Consider the following 10805-nt stretch of genomic DNA (forward strand, 5'->3'; position numbering starts at 1 on the left):
TAGCTGCTCACCTTTTATCATTCTGTTGTTGTTGTTGTTGTTACACTGGAAAAACAAGTAAAGGAAAAATCTATGAGCAAAGTAGGGAAAGGCACATCTTACAAATGTGGACTGTAGGTAGCCATGTTAGAGTAACAGATGATGCCACAGTAAAGCAGTCTTTTACATTATAGTGTGAATTACCAAATCTCAAATAATGGCTCAACCTGGAGCTTTACTTACCTCTGATTAGAAAATAGCCAACCTATTGTGATTTTAAGAATGCTACACAGGCTTCCCGACAAGCAATATAGTTTTCTAAGTATTTATTGGTATACTGGTAGAAAACTCATTCTACAATTACAGATAAAATTTAAGGTACAAATTCCCCTAGGTGAGGGAGCGCATGTACTAAATACACTGTATTTGAAATGCATTATAAAATCAAATGTTGTTGATAGAGATTTTTGAAAAGGTTAAATCACTTGAGTACCAGATGTATGAAGGGGAAAAGGATTTGGAAGATGAAATGAAGAGTAGTGATTCCAAAGACAAATGAAATTAAATTAGCTAATACTTACTGAGTGCTTATTGCATATCAGGCATCTAAGTTCTTTGAATGGGCCGTCTCTTAACCCACCCCAACAACCTTATGAGACAGGTACTATTCTTATCCCACATTTTAGAGATGTGGCAACTGAAGCACAGAGAGATTAAGTTACTTTCTCAAGGTTATATAGTTGGTAAGTTGTAGAGATTCTGATTCAGGCAATCTGACACTAATGCTGCACTCTTTACCATCATACTATACTTCATTGTATCACAATGCTGTGCAATAGTATGTGGATTAGAGCTACCTGCATTGCATGGAGGAGTTGGCCCAGCAAGCTACAGTCAATTTACCACAGAAGTGGTAGGGTAAATAACTGTGTGTGTGTGTGTGTGTGTGTGTGTGTGTGTGTGTGTGTGGTGTAATATGAGATGACAGGAAATTTGGTTTTTTTTTTTAAACCAATTTCCTTTATCTACTAGCACTGTAAAAAAAAAAAGAATTCAGTAAGTGTTTGAATGAATCCACAACTTAAGCATCAGTTTGTAGTTTTGGATCATAAATGTAGACATTGTCAACATGCTCACTAAATTTTTTATTTCCCCACGAGCAGTACCTTAAGCTATTAGTCTTACACATCTCATAGAAAGGAGAAGGGAGGGAAGCCTGGTGGAAAAGCTCTGGATAGCTGAGAGAGGGCACCCCATGAAGGGGGAGAGATTCTTTTATTCCATCTTTTCTCATTTTCTCTTTCATTAGGGACAAAAACAGTCAGGTTATTAGTAATTTGAGTTTTCAGCTTTTCTATTCCTAAATTTTCCTTTTCTTTACCATGAAGATTCTTTTTCTTTAACATAGGAATGGATTTACCTTCTACTTTGCCCCTTTTCATGCAAGAAGAGTGAGGAAACACTACCAGTATGTTGAGATGTTTAAGAGCTCAAGCTTTTTTTTCATTGTCAACTTTTTTTTTTTTTTTTTCTTTTTTGAGACGGAGTCTCTCTCGGTCGCCCAGACTGGAGTGCAGTGACGCGATCTCGGCTCACTGCAAGCTCTGCCTCCCGGGTTCACGCCATTCTCCTGCCTCAGCCTCCCAAGTAGCTGGGACTACAGGCGCCCACCACCACGCCCGGCTAATTTTTTGTATTTTTAGTAGAGACGGAGTTTCACCGTGTTAGCCAGGATGGTCTCGATCTCCTGACTTCGTGATCCGCCTGCCTCAGCCTCCCAAAGTGCTGAGATTACAGGCGTGTGTCACTGCACCTGGCCCGTCAACTTTTATTTTTGTTTCAGGGGCTACATGTGCACGTTTGTTATATAGGCAAATTGTGTGTCACTGAGGTTTGATGTATGAATGATCCCATCACCCAGGTAGTGAGCATGAGCATAGTAGCTGATAGTTTTTCAATCCTTGCTTGCCTCTCACCCTTCCTTCTCTAGCCATCCCCAGTGTCTATTGTTCCCATCTTTATATCCATGTGTACTCAATGTTTAGCTCCCACTTATAAGTGAGAACATATGGTATTTGGTTCTCTGTTCCTGCATTAATTCATTTATAATTATGGCCTTCAGCTCCATCCATGTTGCTGCAAAGGACAGGATTTCATTCTTTCCTATGGCTATGTAGTATTCCATGGTATGTATATACCACATTTTCTTTATCTAATCCTAGATTGATTACGTATCTTTGGTATTGTGAATGGCGCAACGACAACATCATTCTTCATGGAGTTAGGAAAACTGTTCTAAAATTCATATGGAACCAAAAAAGAGCCCAAATAACCAAAGCAATACTAAGCAAAAAGAACAAAGCCAGAGGCTTCACACTACCTGATTTCAAATTATACTAGAAGGCTACAGTAATCAAAACATCATGGTATGGTAGAAAACAGACACATATACCAATGAAACAGAAAATAAAGCCACACACCTGTAACCATCTGATTTTTTTTTTTTTTTTTTTTTTTTTTGTGATGGAGTCTCGTGCTGTGGCCCAGGCTGGAGTGCAATAGTGTGATCTTGGCTCACTGCAACCTCTGCCTCCTGGGTTCAAGCGATTTTCCCTGCCTCAGCCTCCTGAGTAGCTAGGATTACAGGTGCACACCACCACACCTGGCTAATTTTTTTTTGTATTGTTAGTAGAGATGGGGCCCTGCCATATTGGTCAGGCTGGTCTCGAACTCCTGACCTCAGGTGATCCACTCGCCTCAGCCTCCCAAAGTGCTGGGATTACAGGCATGATCCACGGTGCCTGGCCAACCATCTGATTTTTGACAAAGTCAACAATAACAAGTAATGAGGAAAGGACTCCCTATTCAATAAATATACTGGGATAGCTCACTAGCCATATGCAGAAGAATGAAACTGGACCCTTCCCTTTCACCATATACAAAAATTAACTTAAGATAGAGTAAATATTTAAATATAAGACCTCAAACTATAAAAATTCTAGAAGAAAAACCTAGGAAATACCATTCTGGACATTGGCCATGGTGAAGAATTTATTGCTAAGTCCCCAAAAGCAATCACAACAAAAACAAAATTTGACAAGTGGGACCTAGCTAAACTAAAGAGCTTCTGCACAGCAAAAGAAACTATCAACAGAGTAAACAGAAAACTTAAAGAACGGGAGAAAATAGTCACAAACTATGCATCTGACAGAAGTCTAATGTCCAGAATCTATAAGAAACTTAATTCAAGAAACAAAAAACAAACAGCCCCATTAAAAAATGGGCAAATGACATGATCAGACACTTCTCCCAAGGAGACATGCATGCAGACAACAAACATGAAAAAATGCTCATCACTACTAATCACCAGAGAAATGCAAATCAAAACCACAATTGAGATACCGTCTCACATCAGTTAGAATGGCTACTATTAGAAAGGCAAAAAACAACAGATGCTGGTGAGGTTGAGGAATAAAGGGAACATTTTTGCACCGTTGGTGGGAATGTAAATTAGTTCAGCCACTGTGGAAAGCATTTTGGAGATTTATCAAAGAACTTAGCATTTGACTCAGCAATCCCATTACCAGGTATATACCCAAAGGAATATAGATGATTATACCGAAAAGAAACATGTACTTATATGTTCAGCAATGTTTTGTAGTTCTCCTTGTAGAGATCTTTCACCTCCTTGGTTAGATGTATTCCATGTGTCTGTGTGTGTGTGTGTGTGTGTGTGTGTGTCTGTGTGTGTGTGTCTATTGTAAGAGGGATTGTATTCTTCATTTGGCTCTCAGCTTGGACATTATTGATGTGTAGAAATGCTACTGATTTTCATACATTGATTTTGGATCCTGAACCTTCATTGAAGTTGTTTATCAGTTCCAAGAGCCTTTTGGCAGAATCTTTAGGGTTTTCCAGGTAGAGAATGATTATCTTCAGCAAAGATAATTTGACTTCTTCTTCTCCTATTTGGATATCTGTTATTTCTTTCTTTTGCCTAACTGTTCTGGCTAGGATTTCCAGTCCTGTGTTGAATGGGAGTGATTAGAGTGGACATCCTTATCTTATTCTAGTTCTTAAGTGGACTGCTTTTAGCTTTTACCTGCTCAGTATGATGTTGGGCCTGGGCTTGTCACAGATGGCGCTTATCATTTTGAGGGATGTTTCCTTTGATGCCTAGTTTGTTGAGGGCTTTTATTATGAAGGAATATTGAATTATATCAAAATTATTTTTCTGCATCTATGGAGATGATCACGTGGTTTTTGTTTCTAGTTCTGTTTATTGGGTGAATCACATTTATTGATTTGTGTATGTTGAACCAGCCCTGCATCCCAGGAATGAAGCCTACTTGATCATGGTGAATTAGATTTTTGGCGTGCTGCTGGATTCAGTTTGCCAGGATTTTGTTGAGGAGTTTTGCATCTATGCTAATCAGGGATATTAGCCTGTAGTTTTCTTTTTTGTGTTTGTCTTTGCCATATTTTGGTATCAAAGCAATACTGGCTTCATAGGATGAGTTAGGGAGGAGTCCCTCCTCCTCAATTTTTTGAATAGTTTCAGTAGGATCGGTAACAACTCTTCTTTATGTTGGGTAGAATTCAGCTGTGAATCTATCCGGTCCAGAGAAGAGCCCAAGCTTTGAATCAAACTTGATTTGGAATCCTGACTCTATCACTTGGTAACAGCATGCTCTTGAGCAAGTTGTTAAGAACTCTACACCTCATTTTTATCTTCTACAAAACAGGTATATTTATTGGGAACATTCATAGCTGTACATAACAAAACTTCCAGTTGTCAATGGGTTTATTTTTCCCCCCACTAAGAAATACAATGGTAAGCAGCTGCTTATTTTGCTGCAGTAACTTGAAGATTTCAGGGTCAGCTTTTCTGCCTTTCTCTAGGCCATTCCCTAATTCTTTTACCTCATGGTAACACATTGATTGCTGTGACTCCAGACATTTCATTTTGTTAAAGGCAGGAAGAAGATAGAAGTGACAGTAATAATCATTGCTGTCTTATTTTAGTCAGAAAAGCAACATCTTCCTTAGGAACCCAGATTTTTTTATGCTTCATTGGCTAGAATTGTGTGACATGGCCACTCCTAGCTAAGGAGTAAAGGAGAACAAATATTTAGCTCTCCCAAAGGGGATCTCAAAGGCTGTTGGGTCAGCCAAATAACTATATCACAAAGGAGAATCATAGAATCTATTTCATAGGTTAAGTAAAAATTAAATTAGATTATACTATATAAAGTAATATTTCTATGCCTGATACATAGAAAGTACTTAATAAGAGCTGGCCCTAGTTATCGTTGTCATTCTGTATATTTCAATTACCACTATCAAGAAAGGTAACAGATCTTCCCATGTCATAACCCCTTTTATTTTGTGTCCTATCTTATCTCTGACTACTTTTTTTTACCCTCAATACAATAATAACTGTTTCAGCAAAACTCCCTGCTTGGAGTTCTCAAACAAACCTTTCTGCTTCCCCTTTTCGTCTGCCTACCCTGATCCTCTACAGTGCCCTTTCCATTCTCACTGACTTACGTAGCTCTGACTCAGCCTCTAAAACCTGCATAGGCTTCACTTCTCTGGCAACTCCCAGCCCCCTTACAAATGGGATTAATGTCCCTCTTCAATGTCCCTTAGGCCCTGAGTGTATCACTATCCTAGACTTTTACAAGGGTATGTAGGAATTTTTTCTTTGCTAATGGCCTTCTGTGGCAGAATCTAAATTACTTCAGATCTAGAGGAGCTTTCCTTTGTATCTTGGTGTTCACTAAATAGTTGGCAGTGAGTACACATTCATTAAGCACAACTGGGAAGTCATGTTGTATTTTTTTTAATCTTCATTGTCCCCCCATCCCAAGCTCTTCATAAATGTCTTTCTCATCTTGCCTTTTTTTCTCACCTTCCTCAGGGGATTAATGATCATCTTTTAATGAAATGGTAATCAAACCATGATTTATTCTGGTGTTTGAAAAGTAAACATTTACTTAGCTTGAGCTCTTGCTGATTCTGACTGCCAGTAGTAAGGAGTTAAAAATGGAAACTACATAAACTAGCTAGAGAAAGAATCTCTGTTCTGCAGGTTTTCTGATAGCTCAATTGCCATGGAAACAGCTTTTCCCTGGTGTTAGCTCATTAGGGTTTTTTTTTTTTCCTTAAATAATTTGGAGGACAGCCATGTTCCACAGTAGACTACTTCATGGGAAAGAGCATACTTGTCATCCCCTTCCTTATGCTTAATTCTGTACCAAACAGAAAGCAGCTATCCTTCAACATAACATAACCTATGTTAAAAATTCACTTATTATAGCAGGCAATCCATTTGATTTTTTTTTAAACTCTTACTGCTAGAGAATGTATATGAAGTAAGAACAGGAATACATTTTCAAAATCAAAATGATTCTAATAGATCTTATTTAATCTGTGCATCTAGGGTTACAGTCTTAATTCATGTTTATCAAATACAAGTACCACCTCTTCTTCAAGGAGAAGAATCAGCTTTCTCTGTGATTATCTAAGGAAGTGAATTCTCTGTCACCTAGGAGTATATCAGATAAAATACAGATAAGAAAAATTATTTTTTGTAGATTACTGGAGTTATGTTTTCTGTTAGTTTTGGAGAATGTTTCCCCCTGAAATCTCAAATTGCCACAAGAGGAGTCACAAAAGTATGTTACAGGCTTTCACCTGATTTTGATCTGAGCAGGCTGTTGATAGTGAATTCACTCATATTGCAAACTTTATTTCTATGGAGAAAACACTTGAATATTATGGCATATACTTGGGTTTTCTACCAAAGGAATTCGAAAAATTTATCCCTTGGTTCTGTGAGGCAGAGATCAGTAAGAACTCAATTACAACTGATTTAAAACATGATTTGACTTTGAAGAAGTTCAGCCTGCCAGGAACAAACCTGCAAATTTGGTACCATGGGCCTCCCCTTTAATATTTTCCATAGATTGAATAATTAGGTCTGGTCATTTCTTTATTTATTAATATTTGTCCTTCAAAAAGTCTCTAAAGCTCATTCAACAAACTAAAGCCCACATTATTTAAATGGCTAAAGAAACTTCGCTTGAAAAAGAATCAAGATCTTTAACTAAAACTGAGGTAGAATTTGGGCAGGAGAGAAGTGGCTCCTATCTCCCTTAGCTATAGTTGATCATCATCATTCTAACTTTAGATATATTTGAACTTTTTACCATGCTAAATTCACATGATTCCAAAAGAAGTTTGGATTCTTATAGAAAAGTGGTAGCCTACCTAGTCAATGATCCTTCTCTAGGCAAGATATGGATTATAAAGGAAGGAGACCTTATGGAGTTGATTAAAAAAATAGCTTTGACTGTCCTATTTTGGAAAATGAACCTATGAGGAAATCTTTTTATGAGTAGTTTAGAAAGAGTGTGATGCTTTTTACTTCAGGTCTGAAATTCAACACTGTAAGAGAGAACACAACCCATCTAGCATGGACAAGAGAGTCTGAAAGTTGAAATAGCTTACTATATACTGAGGTCTGGAAAGAAACAAAATTTTGCAAAATAACAGAAAGAGAAATTCTATTAATGTTCCTTTGTCTATGTTGTTAGCAGCTTTTCTGTTGACTTTTGTTATATCTCAGCTAGTTTTTGGAACATATTCCAATTCATTAAAAAATAAATTACAATTACTTGTTAATTTAATAATAATTTCTAAGAAAACATTGATCAGTTTCTCAAAATATTCAGCATTCAAAAAACATTAATTTTGTACTTACTATGGGGAAGGTACTCTGCTAAGTATTAGAAGACAAACATGAATATGACTTAAAAGGCTTATAGTCTAGGAGAGGAAACAGAAAGTAATTGCAGTAAGATGCAGTGATAGAGGTTTGCCCTGAAGACTAAAGGCCAAGTTTCATCTCACACAAAAGACTCAGTCAAAGACTAGGTGTTTCTGTGTAAGATATTTTATCTACAGAGAGTAGTCAATAAATATTTATAGATATGTGTGATATTGGAGCAAAGCACTGATTGAAATGGGCGTGGTGGCTCATGCCTGTAATCCCAGCACTTTGGGAGGCTGAGGTGGGCAGATCACAAGGTCAGGAGATCGAGACCATCCTGGCTAACATGGTGAAACCCCATCTCTACTAAAAATACAAAAAAATTAGCTGGGCGTGGTGGTGGGCGCCTGTAGTCCCAGCTACTTGGGAGGCTGAGGCAGGAGAATGGCTTGAACCCCGGAGGCGGAGCTGGCAGTGAGCCGAGATTGCGCCACTGCACTCCAGCCTGGGCGACAGAGTGAGACTCCATCTCAAAAAAAAAAAGAAATCTGTTATTCTTTTTATTATTCTTTATACTTCTAACCTTAAAATACAAATTGCTTTGGGGGTTATGAAATGTGTATATAATTTATAAAACACATATGAATATAGGTATAATAGGTATTTACAAATATTATTTGTTACACATTTGAGTAGCAGTGTAACAGTACTGAATTGATTTTGGCAGACTTTGGCCTTTTTTTCTGGGGATGGACAGCAAGGACCAACATTAATAGACAGAATCAGGCAAGATTATATATTTATGTAATTTTAAATATAAAAGTACTCTGGGAATCCCCTGTTTTCTGAAGTATTTTTTCTAACATCATAGTCAGTATGCTAATTTTGCCTTAGTAAGGGGATTACTTTGCCTCATTAATTTCATCAACACCTAGCTTTTAATCAGCTAGTCAATTAAGTAGAAATTTTGATTCTTAAATAATATGATTTTACTTATTACGTCAGTATTTATGTTTCCAGGCAAGTGTTATTCCTTGTCATTTTTAGAGATGATAACCTTCTTCCATGACTCAAAATGATTGGCAAAGTGATCTTTTAGACTCTTTCAAGTGTCTGTGACTGACCCATTCCTCTGAAAATTTCTATTTAAAAATTACATTCAGTCTATTTCTAAGACCACAAAAATGTATGTTCACTGTAGCATATTTGAAAATTTGATAGGCAAAATAAGAAAATTTGAACCGCCTATATTTCTGTCTTCTAGAAATAATAACTCAGTATTTTAGTTTATATGCTTCTGATTTTTAAGAGAAAGATAATTTTTAAAAATTAGATCAGGACTGGAACAGTGGCTCACGCCTATAATCCTAGCACTTTGGGAGGCTGAGGCGGGTGGCTCACGAGGTCAAGAGGTTGAGACCATCCTGGCCAACATGGTGAAACCCTGTCTCTACTAAAAATACAAAAATTAGACAGGCATAGTGGCACGCACCTGTAGTCCCAGCTACTCAGGAGGCTGAGGCAGGAGAATTGCTTTAACCCAGGAGGCGGAGGTTGCAGTGAGCTGAGATCCTGCCACTGCGCTCTAGCTTGGTGAGAGAGCAAGACTCCATCTCAAAAAAAAAAAAAATTAGATCCTATTATAATATTGTTTTGAAATTATTTGCTTCATTCAAAGATATGGCATAAATCTCTTTCCATGCTTGGAATTCATCATATAATGTAATGTACCTTATCTAATGAACACTCTATTGTCCAACTTTACGATAGTGCAAAAGTGATGTATTCAGTACTCTCCTCAATCTGTCATTGGTTTATGTTCAGACAAACCCATTGTTAGTTGAAAATATTGTAAGTTGAAAGTTTTGTAACCCATTGTAAGTTGAGGAGCATCTGGTACAAATTTACTTCTTGATCACATTGCCACACTATTATAAATAGGTAGGTGGGGAGCCCCCTTCCACACAGTCATTCAGGGGCCCACATTGATGGAGGCTCTTGTTTTTTACATTTAGCTTCCAGCGTGGCACTGTGGATCTTCTCCATCCCAGCCAGCTATAAAAGAGAAAGAGCATGGAAGAGAGTAAAAGATGTTTTTAATAGACTAGACTGGATAGTGGTATCCTCATTTCTGCTGACATTTCATTGGTTTGAATTCAATCATATGATGACATGTACATGCAAGGAAGTCTGGAAAATGTAGCTTTAGCTGTGAGGATAAGAAAAAAGTTGTGAATGTTGATGAGCATTTTATAATCTCTGCTATACCATCACTTGTTAACATGCTTTATCTAGAGTTATTAGGCCTAAAAATCCAATGTAATATTACGTAGCCACGTAAAATCAGTGGTTCTGGTTGCTTGCAGGATCAACATAAAATTTGGCCTAAATATGTAATTTCCATGTGAATGGCTTCTATTTTCATCCAGTATCAAACTTGAACAATAGATGAACTGAGCACCTCTTTGATTTCTTCAGTAAATAATCCCATCATACCACCACATTAACAAGCAATGTAGAAGTGATCTACAATTTCATAGGAGTGGCAGACAACATTCACCATACAGCAAACAGCTCAATGAATCTTCATCACACATTTTCATTCTCTTCCAAAGTCTTCTTTCAACTGTGTGGCCATTTGAAGACTTAAAAAAAAAAACTTTTCCAGCATGAAGGCCCTAAATCTTCCCAGCTTCTATGTCCCGTACCTATATCAACTTTCTTATATATCTTGTAATAGACCAGATATACTAAACATGCATACCCACACTCATCACCTTATTTAGGAAAAAACATAAGACCCTTTAAATTACTGATTCCATCCTCCTCAAAAAGCAGTAAGGGATGATAAATTGCATCCCGTCCTCCCCACTCGCCACTGTACAAGTTATGTCAAAGGGCTTTTTGGCAGACTCATTTCTACCTTTTAAAATTTTATCTCTAGTTTTCCCCTTCATGCCTCCTACTGTACTCCAGTTATTCTGAACTCCTCTCACCATTCCTTGAGCACATTATGGTGGATTTGTTTTTTCATATCTCTAGGACCTTT

The sequence above is a fragment of the Pan troglodytes genome, chromosome 4 (genome assembly GCF_028858775.2).
Source record: "Pan troglodytes isolate AG18354 chromosome 4, NHGRI_mPanTro3-v2.0_pri, whole genome shotgun sequence".
Classification (NCBI taxonomy): domain Eukaryota; kingdom Metazoa; phylum Chordata; class Mammalia; order Primates; family Hominidae; genus Pan; species Pan troglodytes.